This window comes from Ambystoma mexicanum, chromosome 2p (assembly GCF_040938575.1).
Source record: "Ambystoma mexicanum isolate Mex_15411 chromosome 2p, UKY_AmexF1_1, whole genome shotgun sequence".
NCBI lineage: Eukaryota > Metazoa > Chordata > Amphibia > Caudata > Ambystomatidae > Ambystoma > Ambystoma mexicanum.
In genome coordinates, this window is record NC_090923.1 from 796886569 (window position 1) to 796913621 (window position 27053).

Consider the following 27053-nt stretch of genomic DNA (forward strand, 5'->3'; position numbering starts at 1 on the left):
ATTAGGCAGAGGAGTAGACTGGGCAGGGCCTGTGCGGGCAAGGCCCACCGAATATCTGTAAAGGCCCACTCAGCAGCGCTGTGTGGGCATTTACAGATGTTAATGTCACTGCAATGGGCCCAACTACATTAGCTTCAGTCCCCACTTGTTAAATAATCCTGGCTACGCCTCTGTTATTCATGGCGCTGAAAGTGCTAACTTTAATCCGAAACTATTGTCATTCAAATAAGAGCTTTGACTATGCGCTTTAAATGGGGGTCTGTAATGCTTTTCAATGGAGATACCATGGAGAGACCATTTGGGCAGGAATATAGTGGTGTTGTTTGGTTATTGAATCCCACCCATTCCCTGCCCCTAACCTTGCAAATCCATATGGCTAATCCCACCCATTCCTTCCCATCTCAAACCTTTTTGAGCTCTGAGCACTTCCATGGAGGTAGCCATCTTGGTTGACTGTCTCTAAGGAAGCTCTCTGGAATCAAGCTAAAATTAGTGGCCATCTTTGAATGGGAAAGATAACAAGCATCTTCCAAATAAACTGATACATTGAATCATTTCAGTATAACCCTTTTTAAAATAGCCAAAGGAATTTGCATTTTGGGAGCTTGTTATATTTTAATACCAGTGGTTCCAACCGGCGTTGCACGGGTCTGTAGCTGACATGCACCTGGGGCTCTGCTATATTCTTGTGTATGTTTTATTGTGTCATTACTTCCTATTTTTGAAAAATCGCAAAATTGTCAATCTCCCGAAATCGCCTATACTGATGGCACAGGGCTGGACCCCACCCTGTGCAGAGCGAATGGGTGGGGTTGGTCAATTTTCACTATCGCCAGTACACCCCAGACTGGTATGCCGACCTCGGCGCTGAAACCAACACTTGCGAAACCAGCAATCTCCCGCAATCGTCTGTACTGATAGCACAGGGCCGAACCCAGCCAATATGCAGGGCGAACGGATGGGGTTGGTCCATTTTCACTATCTCTAGTACCCCCCAGACTGGCATGCCGACCTTGGGCCAACATTTCAGCCCACCAACTGTTATGGGGCTGGAGCCAACCCCCGAACATACAAACACACTTTTGCAAATATATATATATATATCTGTGTGAGAAAAATATAGGTCCATTAAAAAAAACTGCAATGATGAATTTTGTTCTCTCCCTGTGCTACTGTATTTCAGTTTTCAAACCTATACAAGAAAAGTGGTTTGTAAAAATGTCTGGGGTTTTAAGTCTGGTTTTTGCTTCAAAGGTGGCAACCGTAATACCACTTCGACGCCTCAACACCTGCCTATGCGTGTTTCTTCTCATAGTATATGATGTCACTGCATGGCACGTGGTCCAATAAAGTTTGTTTGGACAAAAAAAGTCTACTCTAGTCTTTCTTCTGTTGCCTTGCACCAGAAGTTGGTTCTGAGCAGAACTTGCAGGTAGGTGGGGACAGTTCTCCAGTGCTTTTTTTTGGTGCCACCTACTTCTAACCTTCCACGCCTTGTGCAAGCTGAATCCTTTGGATGCTTGAAGGATCAAAGGTTGCTGGTGACAGCTTGGACTGACAGTACACATATTACTGCCACCACCGGACCTAACTGCTAACATGTTCAGCATTTTACTCTCCCGAAGTTGATAAAGTTAGTCCCATTCTGTTATACCTCACTTATTTTTTTTAACCACGCTATGAAGCCCCATGTCAGTGGGAACCCCGGTTCCCATCTTGGATTTTATTTAACGCTGCATACGTTCTGTTGGCTTTAGTCCTAGAGGAATTAAACTGAACAAACGGTACTACTTGCAGTACTAGATTATATAATTTTTTTGCAAAAGTGAACGCTCCTCTAGTAGACATCATCCCCACGCTGTCAGTAACTCATACACTTCCTTTAAGCACAATAAATACATTTCTTTTCAAGTGTGTGAATTTCTATGATTTTTACAGATGCCCCCAGGGTAGGGTGACCAGATTTCTAAAACGAAAAACCGGGACGACCACAACCTAAAAGAGGGACTACCCCATTACAGCCCACCAATTACCGCCCCTCCCCCAACACGCACCCACAACCACCACCCAATCATATTTCCAGAACTTCTCCTTTCTATAAACTGTATATGATCTCATTTGTGCAGTTTTTTGTCTGTGAATCTTAGCATGTTAATTCAAAACAAGCATTTGCTCTAATTGATATTATATGGCTTGCTTTACAATCATTTCCAAGCCAGTCTCTGTGGCACAGTCAGTAAGTGTTGTGACTTGTACCTGAAAGGTTGGGGGTTCTAGCCAATCCTCCACTTCAAAATTCTGAAAGTGTTTGAAATAATTACAATTTTAATTACCGTAGCCATCCAACTATCCAAACCCTGGACCGGGTTTCTGTCAGGGGGAAAACCGGGACGTCTGGTCACCCTACCCCAGGGCTGGCTCAAGGGCTCTTGGGTGCCCATTTCAATATGATGTTTGGGCCCCCCTGCCTAGATCTGGTACAAACATTCTGAGGCACTCTGGGGTACTCGCGTTAAACTTGTCTGTCTCTGGTCAGAATGATGTCCAAAAACAATCTGCCGTTCGTGTAAAGTCAGTATATATATTTTGTTTAATCAACAGTTGTGTTGTGTAATACCTGATTACCTACTATTTAGAGAGTTAAAAAAGGGCAAAATTATGGTAGCAATGGCTGTATAAATAAACATGATGCTATGCTAGTGTTGAGTACAAGCCCAGAAATGTGAAATCTTTTTGTTTTAACTGGGTTTTGGTTACAGGATCAGCTGTGTCCTTCTACGTGCCAGTTACAAGCTTGTGCCATGTCACTTATTTTAATTGGTGCGCCATAAAGGTTTCCCCCCAAATATGTGGCAGCGATCAAACCAAGAAAGAGAAGTTTGGGGGTCTCTCTCCCCAAGACATTTTTGAATATTGGGTAAAAATCATACATTTTCAGCATTGTTACCCAAATATTCTCAGAAACAAACTAGTTTGGAATTGTTTTTTTAGTGTAACACATGAAAAAATTCAATAGAGGCCAAGTCATCAGCATTGTACAGCAGCATTTTCCAACTCATTTCCATGATGCCTTTGCATACAATATATGCAAGTATAAAAAATATTTTCACATTGTCTGTACCCATATATGTCCACCAATATGCCAGTATTACTATATTCAAACATACTATGATTGGTTTACCATTACCAAATGCCATGCCACAGCAATAAAATGTCTGACTGGACCCACCAATGTGGACCAGTAATGGGTAGGAGCACTCATCATGCTGCCTTCACCCTTGATGCTCCATAAAGAATGTTATGCCACAGTAAAGATTTGTCCAAACTGGACCCACCAATGTGGGCCAGTACCACACAGGAAGGCTCACCCCTGTTGCCCGGTAGAGAAGATGGCACTAGCCCACATTGGTGGTTCAGTCTGGGTATATTACTTTACTGAAGTATGGTATTTGTTTTACTGGACATCAGGGTGACAGCATCACAATGGGTCTGTATACTTGGTACTGGCCCACATTGGACCCACTGATGTGGGTCAGTACCATGTAGGAACACTTATTATGCTGCCTTAATCCTTCATGCCCAGTACAAATACCATGCCACAGTAAAGAAATATGTCCAGACTGGACCCACAATGTTGGCCAGTACCACATAAAAACACTCATCACAATGATTTCACCCTGAAGGCCAGTAAAAAATGCCCTACCGCTGTAATGAAATCTGTCCAGACTGGACCCTGCAATGCTGGCCAATACCACATAGTAACTCTCATTATGCTGCCTTCGCCCTTGATGCCCAGTAAAATGATCCATGGCACAGTAAAGAAAACATGTCCAGGCTACACCCCCTCATTGTGGGACGGTACCAAAGAGGTACACCCTTATGCAGCCTTCGCCCTTGATGCCCAGTGCCATGCCACAGTAAAGCAACATGTCTAGATTGGACTCACTAATGTGGCCCAGTACACAGTAGGAGCTCCCATTATACTTCCTTCCCCGTGATGCACAGTAAAGGAAATCCCTTGTTGCAGTGCAGATATGTACAAACTGGACACACTTTGAGGGTGGACCTTTACTCACCTTAACCCAAAACAGGCTCACCACTTAAGAAGTGAGTACACAGTTGTACATAAACCAAGTTTATTGTACAAAGCTCTGGGGAGTGGTGAGATGGTGTTGCAGGACCAAACTAACCCAAGTCTCAACAATACAATATCAGTTGGTAGTTTATCTAATTTTTGCAACAATTTAAAACGCTCCCAGATACATTTATTACTCTCCACCCACCAAATATGAGTGGACAAAACCTCTTCAAATAAATCCCATCTTTCCCCAATTCTTCCACTTTCATTGGTCAGGCTTATCTTCATTATTATCTTCAGATCATATGTAGAACACACCTCTTCTTGGGATTGGTTGTAGTAGGCGCTGCAATTGGTGCATGGTTTAAGCATCAGTATTGAAAACATAATTAATTGCTAGCAAAAACTAGCCTAAAACCTAACTTTAAGTAGGATTGCACATGGTCTTGCTGACATATTTTGTCAAATGGAGGAAGGTCTGCTTAACCATTATTTCCCTTGAACTATAGACATCCATCTCCATTTCTCAGACTTCTGGCGCTTAATCTAATCTATGCGGCCACAACTGAACTGGCATACCTTGGCCTCAGGCCCTGTTTACTACCACCAACCAAATACCTATTCCTCTCTAAAGTTGTTAATAAAAAGGGCCAGATAACATCTGTTATCTTGCAAGCATTGTGAACCTTTGCCTGTTCGTATGATCTTGTTACTAGGTAACCAATTCTCTTTCCCGTCAAGAATGTTCCTGCTACTTTTAGAATGTCTGTGTAACAACTAATCGTTAAAAGAAAAAAAAAAAAAACAATGAGTTTGTGTTTTTAATATTGCATCTTCCTACATGATTAATATGTATTTGCGATACTATCCCATTTTTGCTGTCATCATCAATATGGTATGTGCCTACATACATTCTTTGCAATAAAGGGGACCCTCCTTGACCACACCAACAACAAAATATCCTCCTTGCTGCCATCCCACCCTCATGCTCCAGCCCATTATCCTAGTGTTAGGTGAAGGTTCGGCAGCGTTGAAGTGTTTTTAACCTGACAGGGTTTACTGTTTATCCTGATGTGGGCCCCAGGCTCACAACTGGTAGTGTTTGCATGCGGCACATCATGACAGTGTTGGACCTGATTCTAGCTTCGTCGCTTGAGTTCTTGTTATCCCGGTGCGTTTCCATCCAGTGCTGGTTGTGGGTTATTTTGCCTGGTCCCCTGTGACCACAGGCAGCCTGTGCTCAAACGGATTCTGTCACTGACAGATGGCGCATCCCGAACAACCTGACGAAGCAGATCTGCTTAGTATCCGCTCTGCGGTCTCATGTCATATTGCTGCAATGAGTCACTCACAAAAAGAAGTGGCACTACCCACAAACCTCCTGGGTGCATGAACCCAGAATGGGTGCCTCTCTTAAATCCAGATTTTCTTCAGGCTCTTGTGCCACATGGGGTGTATGGAGTAGATGGCGAGGGTGGAGGCAGAACGGGCTTCAGTTGCTCTGCTTCAGCACACAGTGGGATTTGCACATTTGAGAAAAATACAAGGAATCGGATTTGGACCCGCCGTGCTCTTGGCAAGTATGTACAATATTCTGTTATGCTATGTGAATACTCCTGTGATACTGGAGGGCAGATTCTCAAACCTTTTTAGGGCGCAAGAGCAGCCCAGTTTGCAAGGCATTCACGCAAACAAGGGGACGTTTCAGGACATTTAAAAGCGCATTCCTAATGCACAAATGGATGTGCTTTTAAATGCCTTGAAATGAGGGTCACCCCTACACCGTTTCAAACATGCGCAGTAGGAGGCACAAATTATGAGTGGGTCATATCTGACGGTGGCTGTCACACTTGCATTTCCATCCCCCAAAAAGGGTTGGAACCCCTTTTTTCTCAGCATTTCATGGTTGATGGAAGCCTGCCCTGCATTAGTGTTGGGAGCTTGCTACTGTCCAGCCCCTACTGAAATGTACAGGTCACCTTTGAGAATATGGTGACATGAGCATTTCTGAAAGCAGAGCAAATGAAACAAACTTGTTCTCTGTGCTCTCCTTTCATTTGCTCTGCTTTTTGAGACCCTAGCCCTAAATGTTTATTTAACACAAGCAGGTGTACCCATGCTTCACACAGTAATTCCTAGGGCTGAAGAGTAAGCTTTGTACTGTTGAGGTGGCATACATTCATAAACTTCCGTGGGAAATGAAGTTCCTGAAATTATCATGAGAGATTTGCCGCGATGTGACGGAAGACGTCATTGCAGACACTATTGAAGACACATGCACCATTTCCTGTCACCCGAATTACTACAAAAGCAGAGTTTTGTGTCACCCGCATGATTTCAAAAGTGAGTGCCGCTGATGTCAGCTAGAATTCTGAGAGTGTGAAAAGTTTACGAACAATGAACTGCTGAAGTTTTCATGAACTGCTGAACTTTAGGAACCATGAACGTAGGACTACGTCAGAAGTACAGCGCAAAGAGCCATATGGCAGGTGTAAGCATTGCAGACCGCTTGGAAAAAAAATCCCTAAAAGGTATGTTTTATACTTTTTACATTGTCTACACACCATGGAACCTAACCACATGCCAAATTTCAGTTTTGTAACATGTTGGGATGTATGCTGAACATTTCGAACGTACAAGCTCATATCCACAAATTTCCTTTTTATATTTATATATATATATATATATATATATATATATATATATATATATATATATAGATTGAGATAGTGAAGGGCATAGTTATCTCTATTAAATATACTTCTTTTTTCTCTCCTTTTGCCTCACAGTTGAACTCTCTTAGAGTAACATACTGTGTTCTAAGCATACAAACCAACGGGAGGGGTTCGAGTGCCGGCCACACTTTTCTTAAGTATGTCTTTAGGTAATCCTGTTTGCGCTTAATGTACGGGGCCCTGTCCCAAAGCCTCACAATTGATCACTATCGCAAACGTTAGCCAGCCAGTGCTAACAAGCATGTTGTCGCGCGGCGCAATTTCCAGAATCGAATGGAGGCCGACAAAGAGAACCGGTTTAACCTGCATGCATATGTAAAAAAAACAGTGCATTGCAATTATTCTAGTCTTTCGTCCTACGCGAACGTTTGTTTCATTGTCTGCTTCTGTGGTTTCTGGGAGCTCTGATCGGCAACCTGCTCAGGGCTCGAGTCCTAAAGAAGTGGGGGTACTGTGACACACGCATTCGGATGTGCCATCACAGGATCTGAACACGAAAGTGCACAGACCAAATAATCAACTTTCTTTTTACATTGCTGGCTAATTATAAAAGGGACACGCCTTTTAGATCTAATAATCTTTCACAATGCAGGTCCTCTATAGCAGAGTGTTAGACGGTGAGAAGATCACGAAAATAAAAAAAAGCTCCCATGCTTTCCTGGGTGAAGTTAAGACATCCTGTGAAAGTTGGGGTCCCAGGAGCAGATCTGCCCAGCCTCAAAGGCGCTTGGGCAATGGTCTCTGAAGTCCACCTTTCTGCATTGGCAGATAATCTCTTCATCTTCTCTTCCTCAATAGGGCCAACCACAGAAATGGAATCGGACTCTTGGCACAGGAGGTTGGCTTTCTTCTGAACCTCTCACCTGTCGCTAGTAATATGCCTAATGGGCCAGACCTGTCACCAGGTCAGTGGTCGCACAACAGGTGGGTGAGGCAGTTTTTGGTAGTTCATCAATTCTTCGTCAGCTTTACTGTGCTGACAGTGACTTCATTTGTTTTAGCACGGGGTGCCTTTTAGTTTTTTAATCATTTTTTTTTACATACAGGGGTTAATGATCCCATCTCCTTGACGTGAATAAGATGTGAAATCGTGGTTGCCTAGTGTGGAATTTGCAGTAAGCACATGCCATCTATTAATGTGGCGTTATGTACCCGTTCCACGAGCTTCACGGGGGATGGGGGGGGCGGGGGGTGGCAACGGCCCAGGGCCGGCGTTAACTGCCCGAGCAAAGTGAGCCACTCAGCCACCTATTGACCCAATCATCCCCATCGTAAGTCACTCACTCTCTTACTTTGGTGTTTCTGCCAATTTGAACGGAAATTGCACACGTAACGTTTATTTTGGTACATAATGAGTGGGGACCTAGCTTTGGGAAGTAACAGTATATCAGTAGGGGTTAGAGGCACACGTTAGATGGTTGTGAGTGAGGCATTTTTACCAGCTGATCGTTTAGGCTAGCAGGGAATAGTTAACATGGATACTTACTGTGGGAGTTGCTAGGTTTTGTTGTAAGAGGATGATCTATATTAGATTATATGGTTATCCACTTTTCTCAACTGAACTTGCCCTCAATTAACAAAACCAATTTTAAAATGGTGTATTTAATTCCAGATCATGTGCTTTATGAGCACGAAAATTACTTAGAAATAAAATTAATAGCAAATTACAAAAACAGTTCATACAGAATTTCATTCACAATGTAAGTACATTCAGCTGGTTCGGATCAACATGATTGTTCTATTTTGTGTGTGTGAGAGATACAGGTTTCAGATTCTGCCCTTTTTCGAGCACAGACATTAAAAAGTGAATTTGCTATCTATCTATTACTTATTCTATACATGTTTTAAAACCGAATGGTCATTCCTATATAACAGAACTCCACAAAGGAGCTCACCTTCTTTCTCTCTCTGGTTTTGCAGACCATTTTTTAATGTTTTTTTTATTTTGTGCTTATAGAAAATTAAATGCGTTATGCACATACACATTTAATACACATCAAACAAACATAATGCATTGCTTAATATCTCTGACATAAAAATAAACATAACCATTCAAATTCACCATAAATCAATACATCTCTAAACCATTTGTCATTTCCTCCTTTCACCATACTAGTATTTGCATTAAAAACCAGCCCTTATAAAATAATTCCATCAAGAGACTTCCCTTTGTCCAAGAAGTGCTTCGAATGTAGAAAGATGCAGCGGTAATCACCAGAGAATTCCCTGTATAGATAGTTGACCCAAATGGGGCTGTGAGATAACCATTTTCAGCGCTATGAAATCTGCTATACCCCTTCTTATAATGGAGAAGAAAAACTTTGGAGCCAGTAAGGATGCAGCGAGCTGTTTCTATATGATCAGTACATAGTCTACATGTATGTTTATCTCTTGGTATCCCCTTCCACGTGCCAATATATTCTTGTACTGGTAGTATAATCATATGCAGATGTATTCAGCTTTGTACTACTCCACATAGAGAGGAAGCTCAACTGAGAATTCAATGGAAAGCTCTGTTTTACATATTCAGCATAGCTCTTTTTCTCATTCAATTGTCGTATGTTTCCCCCTTGTTATTGTATGCTGATTTCAGTTTGAACTTTGCCTTAAAATGTTCTGTCCTCTGCATTAGTCGGAGGAATACCTAAAGCATTGAAGTGCTGTTGTGCAGTGGTACTAAGTTCACTATATGCCAGGCTTGAGCGAGGTCCCCTTGGTCTGGCAGCTATCTGTTTCGCATGTTCTGCCAAAATATTCCTCAGTATGTGGCGTTCATCCTATTTCTGTGTAGTTCTTATGTATAACCAACATCTGGCGATCTTCCAGCATGTTCTCAGTGATGTTGGGCCCAACTCGAAGCGCAAGGTCTCGACAGGCACTCTCTGAGGTACTCCTAACAGAGCGCGATAATCGGTATCCTGTGATTATACCTAATAAAAAATAAAGAATTAAATTATAACAAATTAAAAAACAACGAAAAAATACAGAATTTGTATAAAAAAAATACAATGTTAAATCTGGCAGGTAGGGGATTGGGGTGAGGTTTTAAACATGAGGGAAATGGGGAGCTTGTGGGGGGTCCAAAAGGAATTTGATATTGTTTTCGTTATTTTGGGTTCGTTATATTTTCATTCTTTATTTTTTAGTTTGTTAAAATTACAGTAACCCAATAATCGCCCTTCTAATTGGCCCAACCACCATGCATGTCTCTCTGGAAGGGTTTCCAGGGCGTACATTATTGCCGGCACCATGCTTTTCATATAGGCCTCACGCAGTGCCTCGACGCTGGCCCCACATCTTCTATTCACAAAGTTCCTAATGACCTGCCACCTGCCCAGTATCTTTGTCACTGCTAACCCCTTGTATAGATGTTTGTGAAAGAATAGGACTTCCCAGATAAACATATGAGTTCACTACATCGAGTTTGACCCCTCCAAGATACCAACTGAATTTGAGACTATGTTGTTTCCCTCCCAAAATCATAGCTTTTGTCTTGTTTAGGTTTATTTTTAGTCAGTTTTCTTTTGCCTAGCTTTCCAAACATAGATCTGTGAAGTCCCAGTGGGGCCTGGTCCATAAGGGCCTTATCATCAGCATAGCACAGATAAGACGCAGGTAAACCGGCTAGTTTCAGGGGAAAATTCCCACAATTTTGGAAAGCGTTCCGTAGGTCACTCACAAATAGATTGTATAACGTGGGAGCGAGTACACAACCTTGTTTCAGGCCCAAATTTGTGTCTATAGATTGGGTTAGTGTATCTGCTTGAGTTGTTCTTACTGTGATCTTAATATCTTAGTATCTGTATACAATTATTTGATGAAATACAGGAGTGTCTGATCGATGCCCCATGTAATTAGCTTCTCCCATTAATTTGCTCTCTTTACCAGGTCAAATGCACTTGCATAGTCCACATAGCAGACATATAAGCCAGTGTCTGTCGTTTTCCTAATCTCCGCCAGCATTAACTGCATGGCCCAAATGCTATGGGTGGTGCTAGAGCCACTGCGAAAACCTGTTTGCGCCATGTCAAGCAATCCTCTGCTCTAGCACCATTTGTTGAGTTGTTTTAGAATAATTTTTGTGAAGATTTTGCTGCTCGTATGCAATCTATAATTCTTCGGATCTGCTCTTGAACCTTTCTTATGTATTGGTATGAGAATAGAGGATTGCCAACTTTCCCGGAAGTACACCACTTTTTACAATAGCCTTAAAGCCCTGACAGAAGAACTTTGCCCATAACTAGGGATCCTTTTTGATTATGATATTTGGGAGGTTATTCGGCCCTGGTGCTCTAGAGGTCTTGGATTTTATAATGATTTGATTTATATCATCCTCTTCAAAGTCCATTTGACCTGGACCTCTCTCCACTTGAGCAGTTTGAGTTTTCTCTGTTTTTTCTTGGTATTCCCAATAAATGTCTTTAATGTGTTACACCCAGTTACGTTGGTTATTTCTCAGTGTTCACTTTGTCTTTGTGCTATATATGAGCGATGTAGTTGCCAAAAACCTTTGCCATCTTAAACCCTGATTAACCTGTAGGACAACTTCCAGTTTTTTTGAATTTTTATTTAACTTGTGTTGTTTTAATTGTATTTTAAACTTAGACTTCAGTTTTTTCAGGGCTGTTACCCTTTCCTCATATTTTAGCGTCGGGCCGAATTGCAATACTGCTTTTTGGATCGTAGAATCTATCCTTGTGGTCTATATTATGTGTTTTCCTGTCATGTCTTACAGCCTCCACAATCTTTTGTGCCATGTCAGCCATACATTGGGTTCCTCTGAAACCGTAGACACCACCCTGGGATACCAATTCAGAGACAATTTCATTGGCCAATTTAATGTTTGCAACCGTCCATCTTATCCAGTTGCCTTTTGTGTTTACTGTTGCTACGGCTGATAAGGTCTTTCTAACTGCACCCATTCATTGTGCAAGAGACATGACTGCATGGTCACTGAAATTATTAAACTTTGCCTGAAACTTGGTCTTTCTTATACTTATATTTTCAGTAGCAAAAATAGCATCTAAACAGGATGTCCGCCCTCTACCTTGCTAAGTCCTAAGATTCACGAGCTCAGTGCCACCTGTCGGGGATATTGGGTACAGCTGTCCGATAGCACAGCGAGTAGAGCACTCGGCTAGACATCTTGCAGAGCCTGCTGACGCAGGTTCGAATCCCAGCAGGGCCAAACTCAGCCTTTCATCCTTCCGAGGTCAATAAATGAGTACCACACACCGTGGGTACTAAGCAGCGCTCAGATACCCGAGGGTTCGTAGCACTATATAAATGCTAAATTATTATTATATATTGAAGTCGTTCAGTAAGTTCGACCATTTTTGCCCTTCTCTAAGATGGTACTCTGCTGTCCAGTAGGTGGATTAACCTTTTCACATATACTGTCTTGCCCTGATGCCCCAATATCCATTTCTGCCATCGAAAGACAATGCGCATTGAAGTTGCACCAATATCTTGACCACCCTATCCAGCAAATCATTAGTTTAATTGCCATCTGGCGGATCATATATGGTCATAACCAACGTCTTACACTTAAGAGTAGGATAATTACTGATAACTCCCATCAAATCATTCATATTGATGTAACACTTGTTTAAGACAGCTTCATAGTTAGTTCTTGTCAGAGGCGTTGCTAGGGGGCGGCTGAAGGGACTATAGCCCCGGGTCTTTTGGTTGTAGCCCCGGGGTTATAACCAAAAAGGCTAGCTAGCCCCCAGTCCTGACAACCCCAAAATTAGCATAGCCCCGGATCTTTTCCAGACCTAGCAACACCCCTGGTTCTTGTCCCTATACACAGTCCTCCAAACGGGCAACCTTCTTTGCCCTTACATGCTGGTTGTTATCAACTTGTAGCCATCTATAAATAGATTCCCTACAGCCCATGTTTCCTGTAGTGTGAATACATCCACGAGGTTCAATAGACTCCTGCCCTCTGAATTTGACATGAACGAATGGAAGCCCTTTGTATTCCTTGTCATTAGCGTGGTTTCACTACTCGAGCTGCCGGGTCAATGATTACCATCCTGCACCTATCTCATTTGCATTCTGTGGGCATAGTCTGCACGGTTCTCTTGTGTGTCATATTGGGTGTGGCTTTTCCATGGAGTGGGCAAAGGCATACCATATGCTTGTAAGTTAACCTGCAGCTCGGAGCCCAGCTGCAAGAACTGTTCAAAGTAAGCTGCAAGAACTGTTCAAAGTATGTGATCACATATTGAACAATAACCGGTGAGATAAACGTTGCAATGACCCAGTTGCTACTACTTCCCAACTGCAGTAAGTCCACCTTCTTGATATCACCCGAGGTTATTATTTCTAGGTTTGGTATCAGATGTATCAGTTGTAGCAGATTTGATTGATTTTGAAAAGGGCTACTACTTGAAGTTGCACTTTCCGTAAATAGTATCGCATCTGGTGGCAGCCAGGTGTTTTGTTGTACATATGCCACCTCCTTCTGTGATTTGGCACCCATTTTCCTTTGCCAACTATCTATCAGAAGCACTTGTCCTTGTTGTTCGTTATGTGGATGTACCACTTTTGATGTGTTTCCGTCCTCAGTTTGAGGTTTATGAACCAGAGCATTGGGTGCCTCATTTACTGCATCTGTTGATGCTAGATGTGTCAACTTGGATTTTTGGCTCTGGCTCTTGTGGTATGATCCATGTATCCAGACTCTGCATGGTCTGTACTCTGTGTGATACCAATTCCTTTCCCTTTGTTCATGCTTGTTTGTGTAAGTATGTATCAGTCCTTTCCTCAGTGCATATTAGTCTAGGGTTTTTGCTCCTTGCCAAGTGCTGGGTATTTGGTTCTGTCTTGTAGTCGCGGTCTCAGTGCCTCTGCCCTTCTGACTGACTCGTAGTGTCATCTTATTCTTACGTCTTCTATGTTTAGGATTAGCTTTATTGATGTATATGTTTTTGACACCTCTGAGTTCACATCAATTTCTCCATTTGGGCTGATGTTTCCATTTGGTGAAGTTATAGACAATGGGCCTCATTTCACGGTAAAATACCGGCACCGCCTCGGAGGAAAGGGGAATTACCGCCCTATTCCAAGGTTGGCGGGCGGTAATTCCCCCTTCCCCCATTGCTCTTCCCCATTCCCATTTTTGCCCCATAGGGCGGTACCGTAATTAGCAACCTGGTCCCTTTGCGGGTTGGTTTTTAACGCCTGCTAAAAAGCAGGCGTTAAAGTACCAACCCGCAAAGGGACCTCGTAGTAAGGCGGTAAGGGTTAACGGTCACCGGTACCATTACCGGTGACCGTTAACCCTTACCGCCTTCCGTGTAATGAGGCCCAATGTCTAGGTGACAGTTCAGATAAATCATACCCATGTGGCCCTTCACTGTTCACAGCCAGAGCAGCCCTCCCCTTGCTATTTGCTAATATTATATCCACCAACCTGGCTAATATGAATTTCATATCCCACTGTTCCTGTATCAGTGTGGAACACAAGGCAAAGGGGCATCCACAGTAGCTATTAACGCCGACTGTTTAGGGATGCTCGAATCGAAACCCTCCACTTGGGCACAGCTACTTCCCTTAGAGGAGGTTGGAGAGTCCCTAGTGAATGAGACTTCAGAGGTGGAGGAATGCAGTCTTTCTAGGTCTGGTGACATTGAAAGATTAGTCATCGCTGTCCCACTGAGAACCATGGCATTCTGGTCTGGCAATTTGCTCTTCTCTTGATGTAAATTCATACATAGATTCGATAGTGAGTTTTATTATCTACGCTGGTGGATGCTCTTGGAGATGCTAAGACTGCAGTGTGTGGTCCTGTTGTCTCAGTTACGGAACACTGACTTGTTGCTTGCTTTCTGCTTACTTGAGAGAAAAACCCTGTAATATTGGTCAGATCTTATATCCTCGTGCTGACAACAGCCTTCTTTTTAGTTTTCCAATTTAAAATTGCAGCTGAGCCATAGGCATCCTTAGTCCTCTCGTATGAGACGTTTCGGTTGCCGGCACTGCTGTTTGCCATACAGGGTTGCTGTGCCACTAGAACTTGCCCTGACATTGATAAATCGCCCATCAGCGGTTTCCCCGAACTAAGGAATCGGCCCGTTCCGCTGCGCTTCGCAGGCAATTGTGGCTTGCTTACATTCCTCTCTCCCCCCACCTCACCAAACTCGACGTACTCGCTTTTTCCACCATTTTGATTTTTTATTATTGACAGCACAATGTTAAGAGCAGGATGCTGAATACTTTACCTTCGGTCACGAGCGCTGCACAGAATTGCTGTAGCTGTTACTAAGACGGCTCCTTTGCCCGCATGTGCTATGCAAGAAGTTGGGGTCTGCCAGGCATCCTTTCTTCAACAGCAATTTACACTGTTAGCCCGAGGCTGCCACAACGCCACACGGCCTGCCCAGTCTGCCACTCTACTCCATTCTGCCAAAACCTAACCTTTACTGTAGGCCCAGCGCCGCCTGCACTGAATTTGTTGCTCTGTCAGGGATGGGTCTCTAACTGCCTCTGCTGGATGCTCGTAATAGTAAAACCCTTTTTCCAGCTACATGATCTGGGGGGCCACTTTACGCTATTGTAGGGCTGTATAACTCAGCATGCTTGTCGCAGCAAAACCAGCTCAGGGGAAGTAGCTCTTCTTTGGGATATAGTTGGTTACATTTTCCCGGTTGGCTATCCTACCGACAAAGCACAAGGTCTAGGAATCTGAGTACCGTCTGCTCGGCTCCCAGCCCCACCAGAATACAGCTACAAGTATTAATGTCCGGGAAGGGATTAATGGACGGTAAGGGCAGTGAACATCAGTTTAAGGCAATATCACACCATATTGCCGTTTGCCTATACAGACGTGGGGAGCAGTGCTTCAATACACTCTGGTAATATCAATTATCAGTGTGCTAAGCACACCAGCGCAAGTTAATAAACGCGAGCCGTCCCACGTGCATTCACAAAACGCTCCTAATTATACTTGCGCTGGAGTCAGGGCTCCAGCCACAGCACGCCCGCAGCTTGATTGTGTACTCCAGCTCGTAGCTAACGCTTCGACATAGACTTCAGATACTGTGGCTCCAGCTTCAGCATTTGGCCACACTCCTGCCACCACAGATGATGATGGAGCTGAGATCCATGCACAATGTGCAATGCGGACAGCTACAGGCACTCAAGCTGCACCCTTGTTTCTCACTTGCTCATGTGGAACTGAGAGCTGCTTCAGGGTACCGAAGAATGCCTGTTTAAGTGTATCAAAAACTCACAAGACCAATCAGGCACCCATTCTAACCCAGAAAGAGCACTGGAGTGGCAACAGAGCAGCAGAGGCAACAAGAAGAGCAAAGCCCACAACCTTACCTCAGTCCGACCAATGCAGTACAGATGGCTTGCCAGCACAGTATGCCGTATGATGACTCCAAATGCCGACCATAGAAGCCACAACTCGCTGGCTCACAGTCTCGCTTGGGTACTCAAATCACTGCCACGGTCCGCGCGGAGGATGGCAGCCTTCAGAAAACACCAGTCCTCCTCAGCAGGAGCAGCGTAGCGGTGCCTAGCTTTGAGCCCCCGCCAAAAAGCCAGTGCTAGAGGAGAGGACCCAGCAGGAAACTAACCTCTGTGACAAACCACACTGACCGCTTCACTCAATTCAGCCACTTCCAACACCAATTTCCCACACATCATTGCTGACCAATATGTATGTATTCAAACATTTAACATGGTTCATAATTTTGAAAATCTATGAATCTACATGAGAAAAAAAACTATTTAAGGAAGAGAATTTGATAAAGGACTATTTGTTGTTAAATGTGTACTTTATGACTTGTGAAAACATATTTAACTCAAGCTGTCTATGTAATCATTCATTCTATTAACATTCGTCTGAATTACTAAAGATGAGGAATTTTTCAGTTTCCTTAAATTCTTAGCTTAGCAATCAAAAGGTTCTTTGAGAAATACTAAAATAATTGATTCCCCTTTTAAAAAGATTTTTTTTAAATGGTACATGTTGTCCTTTTATAGTGTTAAATGCCAGACGTTTACACATCTAGGGAAAGGGCAAATCTTACCAATTAGAGAATATATAACTTGTCTCTGTGAATGTGTTGTAAACATTATTAAATGCACCTCTGGATGGTTGAATGTAGGATACATGTGAGGAAGAAACAAATCTGAAATTGTGTGGCAAATCATTCCTTACTAAATGCACAAATTATAGTCCACTTACATTTTTGGGGGGAAGAACAGATTCCTACTCACCCCAGACGTATCGGATACAAGCCTGCACATCAAAAGGTATGAATGAATATACTGATTTCTCCGTTTTTGTTTAACATGGTAACATGCATTAGTTCAGCAAAGATGTGTTAATGTATGTTAAAGATATGAAATTCAAAACAATAACCACAGTTTGTTCTGTTTTTTCTCATTTTAAAGCAGATATCTAACCAATGTACAATCTGTCAATGTCAATACCACATGTTAATGGTCAGACCTGTAGTAATGTTTAATGTACTGTTAGACAATGACTTAAAACGGTTGTGACATATTTCATGAAAATCAGGTTTGTTGCTCATGAGTATATGTGTGTGGCTAATATTTAAATATATTTTGGAAAAGGTCTGCTAGTAAAGCACAATTGATGATTTGATTTTAAAGTTTTTTTTAACAAATAAATGGGCATTTCTGCACATATGAATCACTTTTATTGAAGTATATGTCTTTGGAGAGCTATCGCTCATGTAAAAATGTTAACTAGCATAATGAAGTATGGACAGTGATATGCATACATTGAAAGTGTATAGTTCATCAAATATTTAGAATTGATTGGTTCAGTCATCAAGGTCAAATCTTTGTTGTTCAATGCTGAAAGGGAAACATTGTTAAATAGAATTACTTAATGAACAGACCAAAATGTGAGTCGATCAGTACTTCGTAAGAACAGGTAAACAAACATATTGTACAATTCATGTAAGGTAAGCACTTTAGACAACAGAAGGTAATAAAGTCATGAGAACACATTTAAACACACCACTCAAGAATGATGTCATTCTGGGCGCGTGCTTTAAATGAAGAAATGCCATAGAAGGGTGCCATGGATCAGTTGAAAACTTCTTAAAAGTGGCAGTAAACTATTTTAGGACTTCTCAACTCAGCGCAATTGTTTTGCTACGGTAAGATTTTAATTAAATGAAAAATCCCTTTCAATAATTTAGATTAAAATTATTAGCTTCAATTAATTACAACAGATGTGCCCTTTTAAAACAGTCATACCTACATTGGAACATAATCGCTAAATTGGAGGTAACATTAATCCCTATTTAATTTCATTTTCTTTAACCAGCCATTATACAATTCTTCCCCTTAAATCGTTGTTCTCCTGTTGTAGATTAAAGTACTTTCGAATTTGTGAACCATATTTCAACACAAACATATTGTTGAGCAAACATTGAGCTACAATTAAGTGAAACTCCTTGATTGAGTTTTGTTACATAGCAAATATCATTCCTTTTGAAAATAAGAGATACCAACTTCACTGTTTTCATTTCAGTGCTTGTTAAATGGCATAGCCCAAAACATATTGTGAACACACAGTAAACATCAATCAATCTTCCTTTTTGAACAGAACAATCTGAATGTACAGAAATAGTGATTATTTAAGTTGTGTATGAACTGTTTTCGTGATTTGCTATTACTGTTTGATTTTCGAAGCAATTTTTGTTTTCATAAAGCACATATTCTTAAAATAAGTTAGCAAACCTTTTTAAATAGTTTTGTTCGGTCTCTGTGAGCTTGGTGGAGAAAATCTGGCGATACATAACGTGTCTAACAGAAGTGATTGGCACATGCTGCACCTTCATCACAAGAGTGAGATGTGTCCTAATGTAGAGGATGGCTGTCAGGAGGGCTACCGTTCTGGGTGAGTTTGGGGTGTGCGAATATGGTAGGGGGATCCTGATTTCCCTTTCTGAGTTGCGTGAGGGTGGTGGCGAGTCTAATGTTGATGGATCTGAAGTTCCATGGTCTGGGGCATAGACTGAGAATGCTTGTTTACTGCTTCCTTTTTAATGTTGCTGATGCTGTCTGGTCCGTTCCTGACTTCTGGTGGTGCATTGACAGCAGGTGACTTTGTCTGCCGGGTAGGAGGAATTGTGCATGGCGACAGCTTTGTAAATGATGCATCTTGATGCGTTTGAAAACAATGCATCCTTTTAAGAGTAGTTGGAGACACTAGATGCGTGGATGTTAGGTGGTTGGGTTTACAGGAAACAGTGAAGCAGGCAACAGCATGCATGACACTTCTCATAGCTGCTAGGGTGGTTGTGGGTAGGCTGGCGAGGACATTGCTTTCGACCAGGTGAGCTAGGACCATTGCTTCTAGGATGGATCTGTAGCTGGGGCTACACGAGAGATAATGGGTACAACGCAGTCCGAGATCTCGTCTTTGGGGGTTTTGGAGGAGAGGTGACATGCTAACGGTGAACAGCTCTTGAGGTTCATGGCAAATAGCCAGGTCTGAATGTGTGGGTGTTCGGTGTTGCTGAGGAGCAGGGATTCCATCTTGCTGATGTGCAGTTTGAGGTAGGTGCAGGGCACTCGCCCTGGATTGATTTGTGGATGTTGTGGCTGTGAAGGGGGGTGGGGGGGTCGCAGGGTCTCCATGTAGAGGGTGGACATGGGTGAAAGGATAAATCACTGTGCCACTGCCCTGACGATAGTGGTCGTGAACTCTAGGTGTCCATCAAGGCAATAGGATAGTGAAGACTGCCAAGAGATCGAGAAGTGCCAGGAGGCCGGGGTGTCCAGTGAGCGCCCAGAGTTCATTGTCTACCACTTGGATAGTGCACGTCTCCATACTGCGCATGGGTCTGAAGCCTGATTGAGGGGTCTGCAGTAGGCACGTGCTTGAGGTTGTGTGGCTGGGGGTCTTTCAGGGCTCTTGTCTAGGAACAGAAGCCTTGTGATGGGGTGGTAGTTACTGTGATCATTCAGGCCCATTGTTGTGTTTGAGCCCAGGTTACGCAGAGTGCCCAAAGGGGTATCCTTTCTGTTGTCCTTTCTTTGTATTTTGGGTTAACTAAGTACATTTGTACAGTGGTCGAAGTGGACGGGAGCGGTGCTCCTGTACTTTTTTTAATTAAGTTTTACTTTTCCTATGCTTTTATTTTAAAAAGAAACAGTTCCAGAATGGTTTCGTCTTTAAATAAACATGTAGGAAGAAGTTGAAACTTGCACTTCAGTGCATTGCACTGAACGTTCCCTTAAACAAGAGGCGCATGTGTTTGTGGGTTTGTATTATGCGTGGGAGGGGGCGTGGCAATGGGGATTGTGGGAAGCCGGGGCAGGTCAGTGGGGAACATAGCTCCACTACTTCTTTTCGTACACTTCGACCACTGTATTTGTACCAGTTTGTTTGCCCTTCTCCTTGTCTTTTTTCCAAGGGCAGTTTCGTGAATCGACCCATGCTCTGTTTTGGTTGGTACCTGTTAGCCTGGGTATCCAACAGTCTACAAGCACTGTTGATGTGGCCCTCTAGTGCCCCAGAGGGACTATTGAGAGAACAGTTGCCTAGGCCCATTACTGCCCCAGACAAAGTGTTTGTCCTCCCCCTTACAGTGGTGACATATTTTATTTTTAGAGCCAAATACGCGCTCCTGGCGCCCACCGACTTGTGGAGCCCTAGGCAAGTACCTGAAATGGCCTCCTGGGAGCACCCTCCTTGCTTGCAGGCCTTAGTGGTACAGGGAATCCTGTGCAAGACGCGCTGCCGGAAGTGTGCGCTCCACTGCGTGAGGCGTATGGTATCCTGGGCAACCGCCGTCATTCGAAGGGAACGTCTGGAAAGTGGATTTACTGCCTCGTGGAGTGCTGTCACTTAGTGGGTTCAAGCTCGTAAAACACGCGGCTTGTTCCTCGTTCCGCAATCCTAAGAGCACACCCTGCAAAGATGTCGCTTCTTCGTTATAGTTTTGTCAATCTTAGGCGGGCGTGCACTCTGGGGCTGGCGCTCCATCCGTGCGTCGGTTGCATCTTGAACGTGTCCTCGCTTATATTTCCAGACCAATAGTCATATACTCCCGCCTTTAGTGGTCTCTGCACATGGATGTGACATGCTTGTTTTATCGTGTCTGGCAGCTTGGGGTGCTGTACCCGCAGATGGAGGGGGTCACTTCATGCCATCACCAGGGTTGCTTGCAATCGGGCATGCAGTCTCATGTCAATCGTAGAGTGTTGGCAATCTGAGCTCAGAATGGGTCTGTTTTACGAGGGTTGGGGTGTTGTACGGTCAAAAGTGTGTCGTTTCCATCATGAGATGTGCGTGTTGGCTAGGCTGCTGGTCACGAGACTCCACATGAGGGCACATCAGGAGCATTGTTTCATATTCATTCTAAAGGCAGACTTGCGCGCCTTTAAATGCCTATCGTGGAAATGTGGTCTTATGGGTTCTGATATTGTCTCATGGAAGTCTCGAATGTTTGGTGTTGCAACCTTGGATGTTTCTTGTACATTTATGGGGTGTGTAATGTGACTCAGGTGGTGACTTGTGTTCGCTCTCTCACAACCTCACACTTGTTCCCACTCTCACACTTGTTTTTGCTCTCTCCCGCTCTTGTTCTCTCTCCTGCACTTGTTCCCGCTCTTGATCTCACTCTCCCACGTTCCTGTTCTCGCTCTCCCACCCGCTGCTGTTCTCGCTCTCCTGCTCGCTCCTGTTCTCTCTCTCTCTCCCGCTCATGTTGTCTCTCTCCTGCTCCTGTTCTCTCTCTCTCTCTCCTGTTCTCTCTCTCCCGCTCCTGTTCACCCTCTCCCGCCTGCCCTCTTTCTCCCACTCCTGTTCTCTTTCTCCCACTCCTGTTCTCTCTTTCTCCCACTCCTGTTCTCTCTTTCTCCCACTCCTGTTATCTCTTTCTCCCACTCCTGTTATCTCTTTCTCCCACTCCTGTTCTCTCTTTCTCCCACTCCTGTTCTCTCTCTCTTCCACTCCTGTTCTCTCTCTTCCACTCCTGTTCTCTCTCTCCCACTCCTGTTCTCTCTCTCTCTCCCACTCCTGTTCTCCCTCTCTCTCTCACTCCTGTTCTCTCTCTCTCTCCCACTCCTGTTCTCTCTCTCTCTCTCTCTCTCCCACTCCTGTTCTCTCTTTCCTGCTCATGTTCTGTGTGATGTTGACTCAGGTGGTGCCTTGTGTTTGCTCTCTCACACACCTGCACACTGTTATTTCTCTCACGCACACTTGTTTACACTCGCACAGTGTTTTTGCTCTTTTTCGCTCTCTCTCCCGCTGTTATTCTCTTAGCTCTCTCTCCCGCTGTTATTCTCTTTGTTCTCTCTCTCTCCCACTCCTGTTCTCTCTCCCGCCGGCTCCTGTTCTCGCTCTCCCGCCGGCTCCTGTTCGCTTTCTTGCTCTCTCGCTCTCCCCCCCCCCCCCACCGGTTCCTGTTCTAACTCTCTCTCCTGCTCCTGTTCTAACTCTCTCCCTCTCTCCCGCTCCTGTTGGCTCTCTCTCTCTCCCGCTCCTGTTGGCTCTCCCTCTCTCTCTCTCTCTCTCTCTCGCTCCTGTTGGCTCTCTCTCCTTCTCCTGTTGGCTCTCTCTCTCTCCCGCTCCTGTTGGCTCTCTCTCTCCCGCTCCTGTTGGCTCTCTCTCTCGCTCCTGTTGGCTCACTCTCACGCTCCTGTTGGCTCTCTCTCTCTGCTGCTCCTGTTGGCTGGCTCGCTCTCGCGCTCCTGTTGGCTCGCTCACTCTCACGCTCCTATTGGCTAGCTCTCTCTCCCGCTCCTGTTGGCTCTCTCCCTCTTGCGTCCTTTTTGACCCCTCTCACCTCTCCCTCTCTCGCACCCTTGTTCCCTCTCACACCCTTGCTTTCTTTCGCTCTCCCTCCCTCTCTCTTGCTTGCTCTCCCTTCTTCCTTCTATTGCTTGCTGTCTCTTTCTGCCTCTCTTGCTTGCTCTTGTTTCCTACTGTTCTCGCACACTCCCCCTCCCTCCTTCTCTCGTTTGCCCCACACCCCCGTCCTTCCTCTCCCTTGGTCTCCTTCCCGTTACCGCAATGTTTCGCTTGCTCTCGTTCATACACAATCATGTCAGCGATCGAATTCGTTACAATCGCTATCCAATCTTACTTGCTTTCTGACACTCGGGGACCACCCCACCACATCTTACAGTTGCTACTTTCTCTGGGGGGAAATATTATGGCTGCTAAAAAAAAAATAGACCTGCTGATTTAAATACCGAAATGCCCTGCAGACATCATAGACAAGCAGCACCCTCCCTTCAGTCATGACGTGTGAGTTCACACTGACCTGGTGACATCACTGTGCCAACTGCCAAGCTTGCGTGCTATGAATGCACTAGTGCTTGGTGACATGCGAGACAGCTGGAAGACCACACGGGTTCCCTGCCACAGGCCCTCCAGGACTCCCTAGCTGTACAAAGGGACATCATTTAGGGGTAGCCAAGGGTTGCACCTGCGACCCTGGAGGTCTCCCTTGCTACCCTGTGGTCTTCCTTGCTATAAAAAAATATATGCTTTATTTATTTTCAATTGAGGCTCCTGAGCTGTGGCCAGCAGCATGCTGCTCTTTGTTTTTGGAGTGGCTGGTTTTCTGATAGCTCAGTGGGTTGAGCGCTTGCTGCTGGAATGTGTGTGATCTGCAGGTTAGAGATTCGACTCCCAGCAGGTCAATTCAGCTTTTCATCCTGCTGTGGTTGATACCTGAGTATCAACACAGGTTGGGTGATATTGTATGTACATTTGTTCTATATGAAGCGCTTAAGCGCTATATAATAACACATTATCGTTTGGCCTTGGATTTCTGTTTCCATTCACAGTAATGTGTTAATATGGGCCTATACGCGCTGATATTAACGATCCATATGGAGATCCATTCTTGTATGAAATGTATATCAGTTTACAGTGATATCGTATCCATATTTTTCCTAATGTACTTGGAAACATTGCTATGTGATGCCACTTCCTGTTTTGTCAAGGGTTGAAATGTTGTGTTCCATTGCTTCCAGTGATGTCACTTCGGGGTGGGGTCAAATTACATCACTTCCTGTGATGTTATCAGAGGTCAAGGGTCGTGTGACATCATTTCCGCTACCCCAGGCATTTTGGTGAAATGGTGTCCCTGGCTATAGAAATGCCCAAGTTTGGACTCACCGATTGAATCCCTTTTTAAAGACAAACTGGGCCTCATTCCGAGATTGGAGGTAGTCATGGCGCTATGCGCCATGACTGCCTCCAATAACGGTACCGCCACCAGTCTTGTTCAATGGGGACTTATCGGTGTAGTCCGACCTTTGCGGGACCGTTAAATCCCCATTGAAAAAAACATTCCCCATTCCCATTTGAGCCCCCATGGGGCTCAATGTGAATGGGGAAGTAGCTAATAACAGTACCGCAATTTGCGGGTCCGTTATCAGCTCTGAAGTCCCGTAACGGGTCCCGTCCTTAACACCTGGTCAGACCAGGCGTTAAGGAAGGGACCCACTAAGGGACCTCGTAGAAGGGCGGTAAGGGATTACCGACACTGGTCTCCTTACCGGTGCCCGTTATCCCTTACCGCCCCACTCGGAATGAGGCCCATTTTCTTTGTCTCCGTTTTTATTTATGTGCTGCTTTGGGAGTATGTGATCAGTTTCAATGTTACCAGGCCTATAACTGCGGTAGTGGGTGTGGCTTTCCCCGTTAGGCGTAAGTCCTTTTTTTTTTTTCTCCTTTTACTAACTTGATTCCTCCCTTTGTCTTTTTGCAGGCTTTTTGTTTTTTGAACCTTCCTTTTACTGTTGGGGGGCCTTCTACTGTATCCCCGCTGGAAGTGCCACACATGCCAGCATGTTGCCACAGCTGGGAGGTAGATTTTGTTACAAAAATCTGGAGAATTCAAATTTCCCATTGGATTGAATTGGGGTTGCAAATATTTTCGGAGGGGGAACGTACAAAATAGCAACATTTTTAATGAAAATATCGTGAGTCTCCCGTCGAAATACAAAGGGTTGGCATGCATGAAATGCACCTCACTACCGGTGTGCTGTGCTTAGTACTCGGTATGACTACCATTGTTTGGGTGTCCCTTGAGCACCCCCTTTTATCCCAGGATGAGTTTAAGTGGGCACAGGCTAGCTGAGGCAACACTGCTCCCAAACTGAGGCACCGTTGGGGGTTCCTGTGACCCCCTCTAATAAATACCGGGCGCGTGTTCTCCTGCGTGTCATGAACCTGAAAGCAAGCTGCTGAAAACATGCGCTACTTGCAGGGACCGAGCAATCGATTTACAAACTGCAAATGGAATGAATTTAGAAATTAGAAACGTGAGGCTGTCCAAATGAACATATACGGTTTGTGTTTACAGAATGAGTAGTATTAGATGCAAATTAAATTAGCACCAAGCCCAGTGTGCCTTGCATGCTCAGAAGGGTTCCTCCGTCCTCTGTGAGTCATTATCACCAACATATTTGTCAAATATAAGCATTTGAAATCATTCTTATGTTTCCAAAGTCACTTTGATTTTATTTGAAGCAGCCAGGAATCCACATTATTACTATTTTCCTTTCTCACAGGTGACTCATTTACAGAATGAGTGTGATTTTACCCACTGAATAATTGTTTATGTACTGAGTGATAGGGTGATTGTATTTACAAGCTGAGCCAGAGAGATTTATTTAAAATATGAAGGAGTGGACACCAAGACCACTGCGACCATGCAGAGTGGCCCAAAATACATTCTTGCAGGGTCTCATGATGTATTGTTTGTCTCTGTGCCCCCTTTTTATTTTAGCACATGCCCAGCACTCTTTAGGCCACATGCAGCACTTAGAGTATGAACCCTTGTTATAGCAGACTTAGGGCCTCATTACACGGTAGGTGGTAAGGGTTAACGGTCACCGGTAATGGTACCGGTGACCGTTAACCCTTACCGCCTTACTACGAGGTCCCTTAGCAGGTTGATACTTTAACGCCTGCTTTTAGCAGGCATTAAAAACCAACCCGCTAAGGGACGTTGGTGCTAATTACGGCACCGCAAATTTGCGGTACCGTAATTAGCAACTTCCCCATTCCCATTATGCCGTATGGGGCAAAAATGGGAATGGGGAAGGGCAATGGTGGAAGGGGGAATTACCGCCCCGCCAACCTTGGAATAGGGCGGTAATTCCCCTTTCCACCAAGGCGGTGCCGGTATTTTACCGGCATGGACCAAGGTGCTACCTCTGTACCTGCACACCATGGGCCTTCTTCCCCACAGTCTTGGCTCTAGGCAGCCTTCCCTGTGCCCTGCCGCAATCCTCCATCTCATCACCGGTCCTCTTCTTTGAGAGATCTGGGTGCAGTGTGTCTTTTGTGATTTCCCGGGCCGCTACCCTGGGGGGTCATTACTAGTTTGGAGGCAGCCATGGTGCAAAGTCGTGTCCGGGTTCTCTGAATGGGGACTTACTGGTCATTCCATGGGGCTCAATGGGAATGGGGAGGGAGCTTATAACGGGCCCGTAAATTACGGGCCCGTTATTAGCTCCCTGGTCCCTCAGCGGCTCCCGCTAAGGCCGGCTGGTTTCGCTAAGGCCGGCTGGTTTTACCAGCCGGCCTTAGTGGGACCCGCTAAGGGACCTCGGAATGCAGTGATAAGGGGTTAACGGCACCGGCATCCTTACCGGTGCCGTTAACCCCTTACCGCTGCACTCATAATGAGGCCCCCTGTCTTTATACTTTGGGCTTGAGCCACACTCTGCAGCCATCCCTCCCTCAAGCCTCTGGTGGTAGAACCTTAGTCCTGAGCGCCTGCAGCGGGGTCCCACTAACCCGTGCTTTAAGCTGGATGAGAAAATGAAGGGGCGGGCAGAGGCGTAGCCAGGATTGTCTAACAAGTGGGACCTGAAGCTAATGTAATTGGGCCCACCTCAGTGACATTCACAGATATTGGTTGGGCCTTGCCCGCTCAGGCCCTACCCTTTCTACACCTCTGGGGGCGGGTTTGGTGTCCCTTAGAATCCCAATTAACCAGGGAATATTTAAAAGACGTGAGGCCTATAGAATTAAAGGAGGGGCTTTGCAGGCGCAGTGACGTTTTCACAACCCTAAAGAAATGGTCCAAAACATATACCTACCATTCAATGTGAATTGGACGAAAATACACACCTGTAGCATTTAAGAGGCTACAAAGGGTTTACATATATTTATTTGTGTCGTCAAAATATGTATTGCCATATAAAGACATTCAAATATAAAATCAAAACCAAATTAAAATAGGGCACTGCATGTTGCAGTCCCT

At 44.5% G+C, this 27053-nt stretch overlaps 1 protein-coding gene across 3 annotated transcripts in view; it reads left to right on the forward strand.

Annotated features, from left to right (window-relative positions):
- NUMBL (NUMB like endocytic adaptor protein) overlaps positions 1-27053 on the forward strand; it is a 300123-nt gene that overhangs the window by 180912 nt on the left and 92158 nt on the right. The gene's annotated exons all lie outside the window — the stretch shown is intronic.